At 40.5% G+C, this 17,762-nt stretch overlaps 1 protein-coding gene across 9 annotated transcripts in view; it reads left to right on the plus strand.

Moving 5' to 3' along the window:
* The window catches only part of ELMO1 (engulfment and cell motility 1), a 490,805-nt gene that overhangs the window by 293,125 nt on the left and 179,918 nt on the right, over positions 1 to 17,762 (plus strand). The window lies entirely within an intron of this gene.

Here is a 17,762-nt window from a genome sequence, read left to right on the forward strand (position 1 = left end):
CCCATTTCATTTGCTGATCATTGTTCCTAATTTACAGATGTTATCCAAATTTGATACTTAAACATAGGTTATGTATCACACACTCACACACACACACACACACACACACACACACAGGACCACTAAGTTCACAGATGTCCACGGAAGTCAAGAAAGAGTGTGGTTTTTAGTGAACCAACCAAGTTGAAGAGTAAGTCCTTTTTCAGGTCTTAGTCCTCTCCTACAGATGAAACAGAAGTAAAGAAGAAAAGAAGACTGCGTCTTTGGATGACTTTTCCTCACCTCCTATGTCCTCTTTAAGTCCATTGATCACACTCGCACAAAACATGGAGGCCCTGGAATCCCGGCAGAGTGAAGTGACGGCAGCATAGCGGTGCCACGCAGGCAGGGTAATGAGGAGCCAGGCCGTTGCAGTTTCCTCGCTTTTACCTCCCTTGATTACTGTCTTCTCTCCCCCCAGAGGAATGTCTTCCTTGTCTAATCGGATGAAGTGAAGAAGAGAAAATTGCACTTATTTTAAGCTTAAAGTTTAGCCAGATGGGAGCCAGCTTAAGTTTCGTGTGAATATAATTTGATTTTTTTTCCCCGGTCTTACCATCCCATGTCGAGTTGCCTCTGACAACTGATAAAATTTACATTCCCAAGCAAATTCAGGATTTAGATATAAATACGCAGATTGAGCACGCAAAGTAACTCATGTTCTCAAAGTTAAAAAGGGTGAAATCAGACTAACTTCATATAAGAAAATTCCCAACCTAATGCTCGTGAGATGGAGCGAAATAGAATATAGCCCATAATCAGATTCCAGAATTCTGCCAGTTCGTAATTTTTGACAGTTCATAATTTTTGACAGAATGAGTAGGAACATGCTAGCAAAGTTGATTGCTAAGTCAGAGATCAATTTTCTCATTAACCTTTGGTATGAAATTGGAGATAGGTTCCATTTGAAATAATTTGCCCGAAGATTGACCTAAAAATGCTTGTTATGAAATAAAAATCTGGGAAATGTTATGAGACCCGAGACATTAGAAATTGCAGTACCTTTTAGGATTCACATTTCTTTGCTGCATTGAAGGCCCAACTTGAGAATTTCTCTTCTAAAGGACTGTGTCGTTTCATGCTTGCAATTCCCAATCTTTCTGGTTTTCATTACCTCTGGTTCTGTGTTTTTATCCCATCTCATAGGTGAAGGGACTGGGACGTGATGGAGTGGAATATGGTTTTTCTTTTTCAGTCTGATTGAAGATTAACTTTCTAATTTCAGTGGTTTGGCTCTAGAAATAGATACTTTTTCTTCTAACTAGATCAGTCTTAGGGACAGACTTGCAAGGTATGGATAAAGCAAGCATTTATATGTATTCCGGTCTTCCCTAGCTAGACCAGGGCAGGGACTGGCCAGACAGAGGAGTAACAAGTAAAAGCAGCCGCTCTCACCCCTCCAGGCAGTGCAGAGCAGGCAGAGCAGAGCTGGAGTGGAGTCATTTCTACACTTGGAGGCTCCCTGGGCAGCGGCGGCTGCAGCAGTAGATGTGTAATGGGATAGCGTGTCCTGGGAAAGGTCACTGCTGGACTGTCATGGTCTGACTTTCCGTTGGAGAGACCAGGTGTTTGGGCGTAAGTAGCCCACCAATCATTTTAAGATGGGGTCATTAACACTTACATTTCAGAGGCAGCATTGTTACTTAAATTCAAACTGCTGTTTTGTAATTAACTTGTATCAGCCACCTTTATGAGATGTTCAGCCTTCAGATAATTTGGGGGTGGGAGCATCTAATGACCTAGGGGGCAGAATCCTTACTAAGCAATATTTGCTTGAGGGGCCCAGCCCTTCTAAAGGGGATTTTGCTAGGACTCCTCAAGATATCCATTCTCTGTCAACACCACCATCTCTTCCTTTGTATAAACCAGCCTGAAAATTCCTGAGTTTTATTCCATCAGGTAGTGTACCCAAAACAGTGCTCTACTCTGTCAGTTCTGCAAGTTTAAATATTGTGTATTGTGTTGATTTCTGTAACTGTAACTGTTTTATTCATTTACTAGGTTGATTTTCTTATTTATGTTTTACTCAAGCAAATGTTAAAATTTGCATGCCTTAGTGGAGGGGGCATTGCAGCTACACTGGCGGCTGCAACAGGAAGAAGGTGTGGATATGTCCTGGGAATTAATGTACCCTGCCTTCCACCTGTGACATTGTCACCTGCTAGTGGTCACAAATAATTTGTTACTAATAATGGGTTAAGTACCAAAGCTTGTGGGTGAGTGGGAGAGCAAGTTCAAGAATGTCTCTTTCGCAACATCACTCTTAGGCACTAACATACTTCCCTGGGAGGGACAGAATGGGATGCTGGGATAGAATTTCACCTCAGCAGCTGGGAACTGCATAATTGCCCTGCCTGTCTTGTGTCATCACAGCCTTCATTTAGGGCACACTTGGGGAGGAATGAGTAATGTGAACTTTCATACGTGTCAAAGCAAGAATAGGTGACATTCAGTTCCTCTCCAAGACAGCCTGTGGCCTGTTACTACCTCTTGGTCTTCTTCATTCTCTTAGCCCAGAACTTTATTTCAAATATTCAAATGCAAATGTTCTGGGTACCTCCATCGTATTGAATTGGGATTCTCACAACATCAGGTAGAGGCTGAACTGTTTTATTTATCAGTGAGGATGACCTGCATAGAGTCCATATTTCAAACTCATCCTTTTGAGATTTGTGGATGAATCCAGTCCAAGGGGAGCCTATAAGAACGCATTTATCAGCCACATAACCTTCATTTCCAGGAAACTTTTTAAACCTTCACAGTGTTAACAGTAGAGGAAATCCTGCCCTTAAAAAATTTTTTGTGCGTTTTCAATATATACTCCAGACTAACAGTTTCTATTTTTGGTTTTCTAATTTTCTGATTCTAACTTAGAAGCAAAGATATTTTTAATATTTTAACAATCTGAAGCCATTTCTGAAATTATCTCCCCTTTCACATTTTTTTCTTTTTATACATATCTGCTTTTTTCCCCCATTGGTGAAATAGATTCCTATACAGGATAGAAAAGTTATAAGATTAAAAACTAGAAAGTGAAATATTAAAAAAATCATCCCGACAGTCATTATTAGTATACTTCGCATTTCTGCATATGTCTTTGGTGCATATGCCTTTAGAAACCTTGCTCTTCATTGTACCCCAGCATCCAGCAGATCTTCTGAAAGTAGTAAGATGCTCAGCACACACGTGAGGACTGGGTGACCTTTTTCATGCTGATTATTCACGTTCTTTTCACTTGATGGAGCCCCTTAGCACCATTTGATAAAAATGTTTACTTCCGAAGCATCATATCTGCAATTGAGTGTTTGGGCTGCCTGCTGCCCCCCAGTAATGGGTGACATCTGTGAATTTAAGAGCTTTATCTAAAAATGAATGGTTGAGTTTCTGTAGAATACATAGATCTCAATTTTTATGGGATCCTCTTTAAATTCTGACAAAGTTTGCCTCATAAATATAGCTCGTGCAAAAATTTTTCTGCCCCTAAAATTGCTCAGATAGAGAATTTATTCCCAAGTCCTTTTTATTGGCATCTCTAGCCAATCAGTTGTAAATCTTCCTGCAGGTGATTGTAACCTACCAGTTTTTCTTAACTGGGTAATGCAAGTGGATTTTCAAGTATTAGAACAAATCACAAATATGTTGCCCTCAGTTCTTTATTTTTAAATTAATTTTGCTTTACTCTAAAATTGATATGAGCCCTTGAGTCCAGTTTGCTCAGTATCAGTAGGTCTTTGGGGCACTAAGGCCAACTGACCTGAAGCCACAATGCGTTCTCAAAGGATGATTTCCGAAGGCCTGTGTGGTGGTGCTGACAGACACGCCAGTGTCTGCATCCAGAGGCCCTGTATTTGTTCCTGGAGAATCACTTTGTGCCCAAGGGAGAGGCCAGTTTTGCCAAGTTCTTGCTATTGCCCTCAAATTGCTAAATACTAGATTCGGAGGCATTGGGCATAAATGCATAGATCTTTACATTAATGGTCACGCCATCCTCAGTGGCAACTGCAAAGTCCAATATGCTGCATGTTTGGCTCCAGATCTTCCTTCAGTGACTTACGTGGTTGATTGTCCCTTCTACCCAGATAGCCTGAATGCTGTTCGAGGCAGGTAGTGTTCTTGTTCTTGATTTGCTCCTCCAGTCTGCTAGGATTATAGTGGCTTCACTGTCAAAATAGATAACATATTTAGATTCGAGAACACAGAAGGAAAGCCTGTGCTAGAGGTAATAGATTGGAAGTCGTTGCCATGTGAGTTGGTGAGAAAGTCATGGCATTGGTAAGATTGTCTCAAGGGAATATGGAGTGTGATGCGTGGGGTCCAGGAGGCAGACAGGTGGGAAATCTTCATTTAGTAGCTGCATAGAGGAAGAGAAGGGCCATGCAAAGGAGAGGCAGAAGGAGGAAAGGCAGGACCAGAAGATGTAGAGGCACCAATGGATGCTGTTAAGGATTATGTCAGAAGAGGACAGAAATGTGTCTGGAGGACACTGGAGACCTTAGCCAGTTTCCATGGAGGGATGGAGATAGAAGGCATAGTGGGGTGTGCTGAAAGTGGATGAGAAGTTTGGATGCAGAGATCATTGCTGGAGACAGCTCCTTCCAGGAGCCGAGCCAGAGGGCAGCAGCAGGCTGAGTTGTGGTTGGGGGGCAGAGGGGTGGGGTATTGGAATCCTGGGAGGTTTGTTTTGGTTTTATTTGTGATGATCTTTGGTTTTTTTGTTTGTTTACAGATGAGTGAAACCATAGCACACATCGATAATGTGCTGAAGCCAGTTATTAAATTTTCAGCAGGTTTCGTAGCCAGTTGTTAAAAAATTGGCAGCTTAAAATTGGCCATAATGGGAGTATTTTCTTCACAGAAATGGCAAACAGAATTCCCCACCATTACCACCAAGAGCTAGCAGTTAAACATTTACCAGCACAGCACGGAGCAAACCTGAGTGCAGATTGACAGGGTCCACTAGAGGAGGAGGGGGGAGAGGCTGATGGAACCTGGTCTGTGAGGACAGAGGAGAAGATGAGATGCAACTGCTGTGGGGAAATTAGCTTTTAAGGGAAAAAGGATATGGCCTCTATTAAAATTAAAAAAGAAGAGGATGGGATAAGAGAGAGTCAAGATTTATAAAAACAGTGGAAATCACCAAAGGTAACATTCCTGGGTGCCTGTTACGAGTCAAACACGCTTCCATGTGCTTTGCCTAGATTATACACTGGGGCAGGTGTTGTCCTCACAGATGAGGACTCTGAGGCACAGAGAGATGAAGTTGTTTGCCTGAGGCCTAACAGCAGTTAAATCAAGGAACCAGGATTTGAAGCCAGCAATCTGATGCTCCTGCCCTTGCGCATGGCCTCTGCATTCTGTGCTGCATCTCAGAGAATATGTACTTTCCATGGCAGGAAGTTGACAGGAATTCCCTGCTGATGACTTTTGTTCTCTCTCTGAAGAATGTAGCAGTGTCCCCTTAGAGTGAGGGGGGCCAAAGAGAGGTGTTTAAGGAAAGTAGAAAATGTATGAAGTGACATGGCCCATGGGAGAGAGGGCTGACCAGAGAAACAGGAGACTATGCCTGGGCAGTACCGAGGGCCCAGTTAATGATTTGTGCCATAAACGTGTAGCGAGACCATCCAGTGGGATCACATGCCTGCAGTTCCCCTCAGCTGTTCTGTGTAGGCACAAAGGAAGTCGACTGTAGGGCTCCTCCATGGTTAGGATTGTAACAGAGGGATGGGAAAGATGGCTGGAAAGACAAAGGAGCTTAGGGACTTTGGAAGACAGATCATGTTTGTAATAATAAGGGATCAACTCTGGGTGGGAGAAAGAGGATGCAGAGTGGGAGAGGGCAGGTTAGACCTAGGGTTTTGATGAGTTTGGAGAACTATAGCAGTTGGACTCGTTAAGGAGGTAAGAGAGGAGGCTGTCCTGAGTACTGGACTTGACTGATTCTGGTGACAGTGCACTTTCTCAACCCTCAGTTGACGGTATGACTACGGACAGGGATGGCTGATGTGGAGTGGGAGTGTGGGTCACTGGAGATGGGGTCAAGGGTCACAGATGTGGACCTAAAAGGCATCCAGGCTGAAGACAGAAGTTGAGGTGAAGAGGAAGGCTGTGATCCTGGTTCAGGAATATTTGTTATTAAATAATGTGAGATTCAGCGTCTCTGCACGAGCGACCTTAAGATATTGCTGGTATTTGTTGACAATTTTGTGGACCGCATACTATACTCATTTGTTGTATTCATCAGAGAAGAAAAGCATGCAAATTTTTTAAAACTTTGTTCAGTACAAAGTTTGGGACCTTTTGTTAGTGTCTTTTTTGAAGATTTAGATTCCTCATTGAACCTGAAAATGAGTGTTGGCATAATAAAGAAATCTTAATTGGGTTAATATTAGTCAAGGTTTAGTCATTTACTAAAAGCTGCTTATTGATTTAAAATGCAATCTGCAGCTCCCCGTAGGTAATACAATCAGACTTCGTTCAAGTGTGAACATCATCAGGTGAATTGATAATCACATAGAGCTTAAAACTTTGACCTTCCCGCAAGTTTCAGATCTATTCCTCCTCTTCTCTCTCAAACTTTCATCAAACCTAAAGAGAACTGGCACTCATAGGTAATAGTACATTCCAGTGTGCAGATTGTGGATCCTTTTCTTACTGGGTGGGTGATATAAAATTGCATCCCATGCCTTAGTATGTAGAGCAAAGGTTTGTGTTTATTCTCTTTGATCCCCCTGGAATTCCTAGGGCTTCATGCACTGTACCCTCACTTGGTCTTGTGGTGCCAGTGGAAGAAAGCATTTCTCTTCCTGAGCAACAGCCCATAGTGAGTTACTAATGTGAGTGTTTTTCCTCCTGAAACCTCCTCTCGAGGAGAGTTGGCTACTCCGTTAATGTGAAGGTTGACCTAACTGTGGTTTCCCTTGTTCAGGGGCAGTGCTTCCTCATGCTCTAAGTGGGATTAATTTTCATAACTTAATTTACCAGGTCCAGGAGGCGAGCTGCAGTTGCTATAGAAACAGTAACTGAATTTCCTGGCGTTAGTACATTTAACACATCAACAGTGATGCTGTAGTGACATAGGTATGTCTTCCTTTTCCCATTTCATTTCCTTTTCTTTTTTTAGATGGATTACGTTTGGGGAAAGGAGAGGATTGCATGTCACAGACTGCTTTATCTGATTAGCATGTCACCAAGTTCAGTTGGGAAGTTACTTTCATGGTAATTACTTGTCCAAAGGCTGCACGTGTCTAACCTTTACCTCCCGCCTTTGGTTGGTGTTAACTTTTGACAAGCTTTCTAACATCATGGAAGCCCTTGCAGGAAGAGAAGACACATATTGTTCATCCTCACACCCTGGGTGTCCAACCTGTATAATTGTTTATTGGACGTCACACGGCTTTGTGTACTGTGATAAGTTGTGCTCATTTACCTTTTCTTCTTCACCATGAATCATTTCTTCACTAAAACTGAAAAGCCTCATGGAATGGATTAGATACCCACATCCACACGGAGTATGACTGTCAGAGAAGTACTTGCATTGCATTTCTAGGCCACATAATCTTTAGCCTAACATTTGCATATTAATGAATAATTGTAAAACATTATGTAAATTATACATGGTGGTGAATATATTATCAAATCAAATGGCCTTTAGGGGTGATTACAGGATGCTGCTCTGTCAACTAGGACGCTGCAGGTTGAATGCTGAACACTTTCCCTAGAATGAAATATAGCTCTGGCCAGGGTTTATTTCCATCCACAGTCACAAGTTGCCTTTCAGTGTGATTTCTTTCTTTCAGATGAAGCATCTAATGCTTGGGATAATATTAGTCACAGAATATTAGGGATTAAAAGAATAAAACCCTGGTTGAAAAACATTAGAATGTGGAAACTCTTAAGGTTGGCGATTAAGCTACATGTTTGAGTCACAGAGAAAGTCCCACGAGTGCTCGTGCTTTTCATTGTACTTATTCGAACATATTTTCTTTTTCTTTTTATTATTTTGAAATAATCATGCTCATAAGTAAAATGCAGCAGACAGCATAGCCTCAAGTCACCCCTCAAACGACTTCATTCATTTATCGACATGCTGCCCTTGAAGACCACTGTCTGATTTATCACTCTGTTCTCCACAAGTCCAACTTGGTGTCTGCTCTACACATGGTAGCAAGAAAGCATTGTGGAAGGAAGGAAGATAGGGAGGGAAGAAAGGGGAGGGGGAGGGATGGAGGGAAGGGTCGGGCCAATAGGTGCTACCACCATGAGACTGAATTCCAGGCAGCCCTTGTCACTTTGACCATTTGTTAGGTTTGCAGTATTAGGAAAGAAATAGGTTTCTCTTTAGAACATGTGTTTTTTGATCTGTAAGTATTGGCTGTATCTAGTGCTTTGAAAAAAGGCTACTTCTCTATAAATATTTCCTGGTAGTAAACGAGATGGCAGACCAAGATCTATACCACCATTTAAATCTGTGCCTTTCTAATCCCGTCTTCCTTAAAACCCCTATCCTACTCGATTTCCATGCAAAATGATCCCCCTACTGCCATTATTCTAACTATTTCTGGCTCTCTGAGTTCTCTCTCCTGTTACTCAGTGAAAATTGAGGGTGAAGCATTCAATCCAAAAACCTGATATTATGGCAGGTACCCACTTTCCAAAAACAAAATATGAACAATAGGCAAATTTTGGAAATCAAAACCAGTCATTGGTCAAAACAGTGGTTCAGATGTGTACTTGCAAATCTGAATCTCAGCCTGCATCTGAGTTCTCTCCTCCTCCTCTTCTGTGCTTCCCTGTCCCCAGTCCATCACCAGCTCGGGCTGGAACAGGTAACTTGGTACATAAACCCACATTTTTGACTAATCAGTTTACTTACCTGGGTAAGCTGTACTGTAAATAAAATAAAGCCATTGCTCTAACATTATATAAGCTGTAAAGTGCAGAAGAATTGTTGACTGAAGTTTTTTATGTTTTTTGATTGATGTAGAATTTTGCAGGCCCATTGCTAACCAGACAAAGGGAAAGGGCTATGCCTCATTAAAGACATTCCTGTTGCTTTCTCAGCTCCAGGGTTCGAGTTAGGTGATGAAATCCCCTCTTTGCTTCTTGCTGATTCTGCGGCCTCAGACAAGGATGTATATAAGCCCTTCTGCACCAGCCATTAAAGACACAGGTAATGATTCTTATCTCACAGGACTGTTGCGAAGGTCAAAAGAGATCACAGACATGAAAGCCCCTAACAGAGGGCTTAATTCATACTAGGTGCTCAATACGTGTCTTTTCTTGTCTGTAAATTTCCTCGTTGCCATTCTCTTCCTGTAAGGGTATCACAGAAACATCTAAACGTGATTATTGTCAAAACTAACATGCCAATACGTAGGCAAGGTCAAAGTCTGTGCTGGCCCTTGGTCATTTATTCATCATTAATTTTGCCTTTTCTCCATTTCCGGCTTGGATTCGTAATTTGGAGCCATTGGGAGCTGATGGGAAAATGAAAGGCATTGATATCATTATTGCTCTGGTGTCATGAGGTCTCATATGGGAAAATTTGGGAGAGGAAAGGATCATAAAGGAAAAAAAAAAAAGGAACCTGCCTAGAATTAAGCTGTGCTAGCTACGGCCTTCCTTACATGACTTCAAAGCCACATTTCCTTAAGTAGGAGTTAAAGGCTTAATCTCCTTGCCAGTTAGAATAATTCTTAATGATTAACATAATAGTGAATCATTTTTTGACTCTATGAGGTACTATTGATGGCAGTACTGAAAAGCAATGAAACACAGTAATGGCTTCTGCCATACAATGAAAGAGGGGGGTGGGGGAAGCAGCTAATTAATAGGCCATAAAGTATTTTCTACTACTGTATACTAAAAGTTTGACACACACACTGTGACTTTTCAACAGGGATAAGTTCTTCTATTTTTACAGTATTCCCTAAGAACTAATACGTTGGCCCTAAATTCACATTCCTTCCTTCAAATCATTTTAAGGCGTTCATGGCAGTAGGCCCTGCAGAGATTATAGCTCACCTGGCTCCCTGTTTTACAGAACAGCTGTGTGTGAAAACCCCCTAACTGATGTGGAAGTTGTCCTGAGCAGGTCAGAATTCACCCCTTTGGGTTCCTTAAGAGAATATATCAATGCAGAGAATCCAGAAGAGCCAAGGTAAAGTTAGTTATTTGCATAAATGGTTGTTAAGACTTTTTTTCCCCCAAAACATGGCAGATCTGCTCCATGATATCATTGATTTTAACTTTAAATCAGAGCCAGGATGTGAAGTCCACCAAAGAATGTATAAAAGGAATAAGATAATGTATAAAGTGCCATTGGCAATATAATTTTCCTCAAAGTATTTGTAATTCACATCTGTCTTATTATGTGTTTGTTTGAATCCACTTCACAATCATTTATTAAGCACCCTCCTTCTCTTCTCCATATTATACCTCACATACTAAAGATAGATTACTAATATTTTTGAGTACTTAATATGTACTAGACATCTTGCTAAGATTTTTTACATCTATTATCTCATTTAATACTTAAGCTATCCTAGGACACAAGTACCATCTTAATCTCCATTTTACAGTTGAGAGAATTTATTCAGAGATCCAGCAATTGGCACAAGACAGCACAGCAAAAAGGGATCCAGATAACAAGTGGAACCCAAGTCCCTGTCTCCAAGCCCCTACCCTTCATACTGGGCTCCATTGTCCTGGCCCCAAGTGTATCATGGCATTTCTCCCCCTTCCTTCCCACCATTGCATACACACCCATAAAGTCAAAAGAAGCTGTTCTGATGGTGAGCAGTTCCATCTACTAGTCCAAGAACAACTTTCCTCTGTCCAAAGAGGTCCCAACTGTCCAAAGGGGTCCCACCCTGGTGCCTTACGACCCAGACTAAACCAAGTAGTTAAATCTGCTTGCTTAGAAAGAACCAAAGGCAAGGGCATGTTTCTTTCATTTACCATATCATCCCTTTTATATTTAAGAACTGACAGATTAAATAGATCCAATTTGTGGTAGGGACATCTTGTTTTGTTTTCTAACAGGCCCTGACACTCCACCTAATGGACCACAGTTCGGTTTCAGCTTTTTCATGGGATCTGTGCTTGGTCTGATTATGGTGGGTACAGTCAGAATTCTGAAGGATGGCACTCCCAGAATTCGTTATCTTGTTGTGAACCCATGCGTGAAGAGCAGACCCTGCCTGGTGCTCCTGTCAGGAAAGTCACTTAGAAGAAACGGCAACTGTTTGTTGCTTTTTAATCACTGCATTTCTTTCCTCGTGGGTACACTGACCTCACAAAGAACTGGCTCAGGATCTATACTCAGTAAAAATAGCTTGTGTTTATAAATCACCTTTCCTCCAAAGTGTATGAACTACTCCACAAGTTTTACTAAAGCTAAAACCTCCTTGAAATATTATTGAAGAGGCGAGACTGTTGTAAATTGTAAACTCTTTCCGGGTAGGATTGTGCTTTTAGATTTCTCTTGTCCTCTCAAAGCACTAACGTTTACTAAATATTTTGTGATTAATTGGTTCCCAATGAAGGTGAAAATCTAAAGCCGCCCCTTCATCTCAGGCTATGAGCAGGCATCCCCCTTAGAAAGATTGTGACAGCCCGCTGCATGTGGTTGGGTACCATCCAGCTGTAGAGTGTGCGGATCACATACCCTGTGGTGATTGTGGTGCCCCCTAGAGTTGGGCATGCTCAGCGTACATAGCACAGCAGGACCTGTGACTAATAAGACTTAATACACATGTAGTAAGCAGGTGCATTCCCCGGATAGTTCTCACCCTCAAATTTTTGGGAGACAGATCCAGTGAGAGACTCCACTTGCTACAGGGCTGGAGCTAACACCCTGTTGAACACTAACTCACAAGCTGTTGGAGCAGCTCCAGCAAATGGATGGTTGGTGACCACGCTTTGTTGGTTCTTAGGGGAATAGCTGGGCTGGGAATCTGCAGGGGATGGGTTGGTGTCTTGACTGCTGAAGCTTTGATTCTAGGCTTATACACATACTTGACTGGATCGAGGAGTCTTTGACATCTGCTATAGTATCAATTGCCAAAAGATGAAGAAAGTGAGGGTCGTAGAGGGAACTCCGCTTGTCTGAATTTCCATACCTAGTAAGTTGTCAAGACAGAGTTCGCTCAAATCTTTAAAGTTTGTATTTTTTGCAGTATGCACTGTTGCTTCTAGTTGGGCAAGTTTTTTTCTGTAGACATTCCAGTGCTTTGCTTCTCATTATTGTCTCTGTGTATTTGTCCACTGGTCACAGAAGTGATTTTCTCATATTCGTTTTAATGTTCAGTGTTTACATTGTGGGATGAGTCACAACTGCTTTTGACATGGCTGACAGGGAGACATGGGTATCTTGGGGAAGCTAAATGATAAGCTCCTTAGAAATCTGTTCCCTGGGTGATGGAAAATGCTCAGCTCTATTGTTTGTAAGCGGTAGCATTATTGCTAGGACAAGAAATGCAATACATATGCTAATATGTGCATGAATGGTCGGAAAGATGTTGGAACCAAAGAAGCTTGTCTGTTTCACATTTACAGGCAATGGAAATTGAAAAAATTTTAGCAGGTTTTCAGTGAAGATGGGAGAGGTGCCAGAAACTGGATATTGCTACATAGTGGTGCCTTCCTCCAAATTACTGTAGGCATGTATGCTGTTTGCAAGGGCTTGGTAACATTACTATCAATCTTGAAATTCTATGATTCTGTAAAATATTACATAATATATCTTATACAAATCTCCCAGATACATTGAACATAATCTGAATAAACACAAATTCTTAAATTTAACTTGAATTGAGATTATGCAAAATGCTAAAAATTTCTCTTAAGATTTGCTTAACATATTTAGTAAAATATTAGCACATTTGTCTTGTTATCCAAAGTAAAACCGGCCCCGTGTAACTTTGTATATTACTTTATTACACAGCAAGTATCACTTTCTTTCTTGCAGTGCAGTTCATGTGCCCATATGCAATTCCCCATTCTTCCCATATCTTTGAAAATAGAATCCATTCCTTATGATCTTTGTGGCACACAGTTAATCAGAGTATGCTAAGGGACTGAGGGTAAGTGTTATTTTCATCATCTTTAAAAGTGGATCTTAAAACTGTTATCACTGACAAAAGTCTTAAATGGATTATTGAAAAATACTAGGTTTTGTTTTTTGCAAGAGAAAGTGACAAATACTGGGAGCCATTTGGATTCCCTAAATTTAATTTTTACCCAAAATCATTTTCTTTTCTGTCATAAACAGTAACATGATAAATTAGACAGGTTCCCTATAGTGTATCCAGCTCCTAAGAGGAAGTATGTTTTAAGAATTTCTTAGGATTATTTTCTTGGAGGGTACATGAGTCTGTCTTTGGCTATATCTTTTTAAGGATTTGAATCCATAATCTGATAGAGGCATGCAAACTATACTTATCAGACTTTTCAGAATACCCAAATCAAGAGGAACATTTGATAATTAAAGATTTTTAAATTTCCTAATAGGCTGAAACTGTGGGACAAATGTTAAGATTAATTTAACTTTGATAAAATTCTGCACTTTAGTTTTTTTAAAAAATCAATTGCACAAGTTTAAAACCCAACAAGACTTCAATCAATCACTCTGAGTAAAGGACCTGAGCATTTTAGTTGATGACATTGTCAGTCTAAGCCAATAGTAAATGGTTATTAAGTAAACCCAGTGCAGTCTCAGTCTGCACTCACCAAAATAGAGTTTCCAAATCCAGTGAGGGAGTTAATAGTCCCATGATAAATGTACTTGCCTCAGACAATGCTTGCAATCCTAGGGATTATTCTGGGGCACGTATTTTGAGAAGGTACTTGGCAAATAAGAACATACATGGAAGAAAGTAATGATACCTTTAAGTAACAGTTGAAGAAATAGAGTATGATTAGCCTTGAGTAGAGAAGGCTAAGGAGACATATAAACTTGCTCCAAATATTTCAAGGATTATCAATTGAAAAAGTGTTTGATTTACTGCATGTAACTCTAGACGTAAACTAGCACCAGTGTGTGTGGAGTTTTAGGAAATTAGACAGCAGGTTTTTTGTTTGTTGTGTGCTTTTGTTTAAACAGGTGAAAGTGTACTATGAAGTTGTGAGGCACTGCTGCTGGTTTAACCAGAATTACGTGACAGGTTTTCATGGACGTTGCTAATTAAGAAATTTTTTTTAAATGGGTTTCTCCCATGTCTGGAAATGCAGATTCTTAGAGGAATATTCTAACAAATCTATCTCCAAGGATAGGAAAACTGAGAGCTGAATTACTTCTACCTGACATTCATCCTACTCCAAGCCATTTGTTGAATATCTCAAACCACAAACTCTGGTTCCAAGCTTTCTCTATGGAGACTAGACTGCTGTCATTAGGGAACTTCCATAGGCAGGGCATGTGGTTGGTGCTCTCCGCGGTGCTGAATCAAGGCAGGGCTTTTCAGGCATCCTCTCAGGCTAAGGTTTGCTTTTTACTTACCTCTGTCCTGTAGCAATTCAGGTTGCATCTCTTGCCTGTTGTTATCCCTCAGTATCATGACTCCATGCCATATCCTTACCTCAAACCTTCTTATAATTTTGCCTGCCTTTCTTAAATCTGACTGGCACCCAGCCTACCTTGATCCCAGTCCACTGACCTCTCAAAAGAGATGAGTTATGGAAATGATTTGAGATTTGGATAGAGAGCTGCAGTATGTGAAACGTGACACTTAGAGATCTCTCTTTACCTATTAAACAATTACATTTCTAATCACATGCAAAATCATCTCATGGTATATATTCATTGATTCTTAGTAGAGTTAGTCATGAAGGCAAATATTGGTTAAGGTAAGTATCTGGCTGAGAAAGAGGGTGTTAAGGGTTTGATGAGATCATTGATAAACTAAATATTAAAATTGGAATATTGTCAATTTTTCAGTTTCTCTCATATATGCAAAGCCCTGTTCTTGGTGGCTGGAGATATCAAGTGTTTACACTAACACGGTTTTGCATGGAAATGAAAAGCTTTGAGTAAAGATCAGCACATGACAACTAGAGGAACCACACTGACAGAGCACCTTGACAACAGAAACAGAGATCTGATCAACTTGGGCTGTGCAGAGTAGACAGTTGTGTTCTGCAGATGAGAAAAGGACACAGCTGGACTAGCAGGGAAAGGTACTTCTGTCCTTCTGTGGGGTCTCATCAGACAGAGAGAAACTGACTGATGTATTATTCTCTGTGGATCTAGAAAATCTAGGATTGAGCTCAAATGAGAAAATTTTGGAGACCAAAAATTAAAAGGAAGAAAAGGAACTACTAATGGAAAAAAAAAAAAAAGAACACAAAGTATAATGGGAGAAAAGGTCTGAAAATCTCTGACATTTAATGATAACTAACTTATATAAAAACTGCACAAAGCCAAACCATTTAAGATTCATAAATTATATAGCCAGATTTTTTTAATGTAAAATTCCTTGAGAAAAGGATTCATTCAAAGTTCACTAATTTATACAGCATTGTTGTACCCAATTATGCAGTGAGTAAATGCTTTCCATGATACACGTGAGTTTGGCTGAAAGAGAAAAATTCCCTTAAAATAGAAACATCGTTTCAGGAAATACAACAAATAATATAGTTAATCCTCAAGATTCATCCTGAGAGGTTTTGTGATAAATAGTCTTTCATATGAAGAACTTTGAGGGCGAAGCAATTTATGCTCTTTCAGAATTTAGGCCAATTCTTTAACATCTGATCAAATTCAAGGTCAGATTTCTTAGTCTTAGAAAAAATACACAAATTGCTAAAGAGACGGTCCACTTATTGAATACTTCTCTTTGAAAGTTTTCTTTTTTCTGAGTAAAATATTCTCCGGAACAAAGGTGCCCCAATATCCATTTGAAAAGCTGTTAATATTATATTCTTACCCAGTGTGATCAAGGGGCCAGTACACAAAGCCCATTTCTCATCATCTTCACCTTCTTTCAGCATTGCAATTCTTTCACACATTTTGGTGTCGCTTATATCCACTCTGAAAGAAAACAGTATTTGATCAAGCACTGTGTAACAGCCAGAGGAGGAAGGAAGCCGAGCCTGTGGAAGAAAGGACTCCCATGGGAAATTCCACATTTGTGGCAGGGCTTCCTGCCCGAAGCCCTTCGAGGAAATTAGGCCCTCCATTTGTGCCGTCTTCTGTGATTAAACTGTCTCCCTGGATGGTAGTTAACCTCAGTTAGAAGAGGCTAAGTGTCAGCAACAAATGTTTGACTCTCTCCTACTGAACCACAGATGAGACTGTTAAAAAACCCGGCAAGTTAGTGAGCATCTAAATTTGGCTTCTACGTCTATCAAATAGAGGTTGTGTTAACTAATACGTAGAGTTGTTCTAAGACATATGGGTCATTGTAGGGGCACAATAACTGTTGGTTCTCTTTCCACCTTCCCTTTCAAGGCTCTGTTTAGCACTACTGTAAAAGAGAATTGAGAAGTAAGTTTTTATTCTTGCCAAACATTTAGGTATCATTTGTCCCTTACATCTTCATACTACGTAAAGTCTGTGATGGATCTGTCTCCTCCTGAGGGGAGGTCCAGAGGGCAGCTTTCTTTAAACCTTATGACTGAATGTGGCAAATAGGGCTGCCAACCTAAGCTCTTGGTTTTTCCAGTTGTCTTAGAGAAAATGATACTCTCAAGAGAAAGCCACACTTGGAGAAGCAAGTGTCAGCTGATGGCTATGGTTTTAAATTTAAAATTTCTTAAGGGAAACAAAATCTTTTTCAGTGGCCAGGATGATAGGAAGTGGGAAAATAAGATTTAAAAACAAAGGGAGAGTGGAGACTGACTGCTAATGGACATGAGGTGTCCTTTGGTGGTGACAAGGTGACATTGGGTAGCTGCCTGTACTCACTGCGTATTTGTTCTCCCTGCTACCTCTTGAATACCTCAAGTTCTCATGAGCTAAAATGAACCCAGCTCAACTGGAGCCAAGCTGACACTCTGGTCCATTATTAAACCTGTTTTTGTGGTCAGCCCAGCTGTCCAGTTGTGTGATTCAAAGCTTGTACAAGAAAGCGAAAAATCAGATATGTGTATAGAGAGAGGAAATTCTGTGACAGGCAGGGACACTGATTAATGAGCTATTTCTGTATTTTACAAGCTATTTTGTTCAATTGGTTTATAAGATGGAATGCCAAGTCATTTGTATTCAACAAACGTGCTTTGCAGACCAAGTGCTAGAGGCTGGGGACAGAAAGGTGAGCCAGCCCTAGTCCTGCTCCTCTAGACATTCATTTATATGGCTCAGTGTTTTCTCTTTCTCCTTTTCAAGTTAAAGAAGCAGCAGCAGCAGCTACCAAAGACAAATGGTGCCGACTATTTTTAGTGTATTGTTTGATTGATCCTACGTCGTAATTTTTTATGTGGGGATTTGTGACTTGGAAACATAGAAGGAGAATGTTTCATTAGCGAGCCCATAATGAGTTGTTCCCAGCATTTCACAGCCTCTTCCCCAAGCTGAAAGGATCTTGAAAACCCCTTTGTGCTTTGTGCTGGAATTGCTTAGAGAATTCCCAGGTTCCCTTTAAAAAAAAAAATCAGAAAGTAAATTTACATCAGCTGTTATTTTGCTCCAGAAACTCCCTTGATCTCTCAAAGATCTCCCTTCCCGATCTGTCAAAATCTCATGCAAGGTACATATTGTTGCCTTCCCCTTGATCTCTCTATGA

Source organism: Camelus dromedarius, chromosome 7 (assembly GCF_036321535.1).
Source record: "Camelus dromedarius isolate mCamDro1 chromosome 7, mCamDro1.pat, whole genome shotgun sequence".
NCBI lineage: Eukaryota > Metazoa > Chordata > Mammalia > Artiodactyla > Camelidae > Camelus > Camelus dromedarius.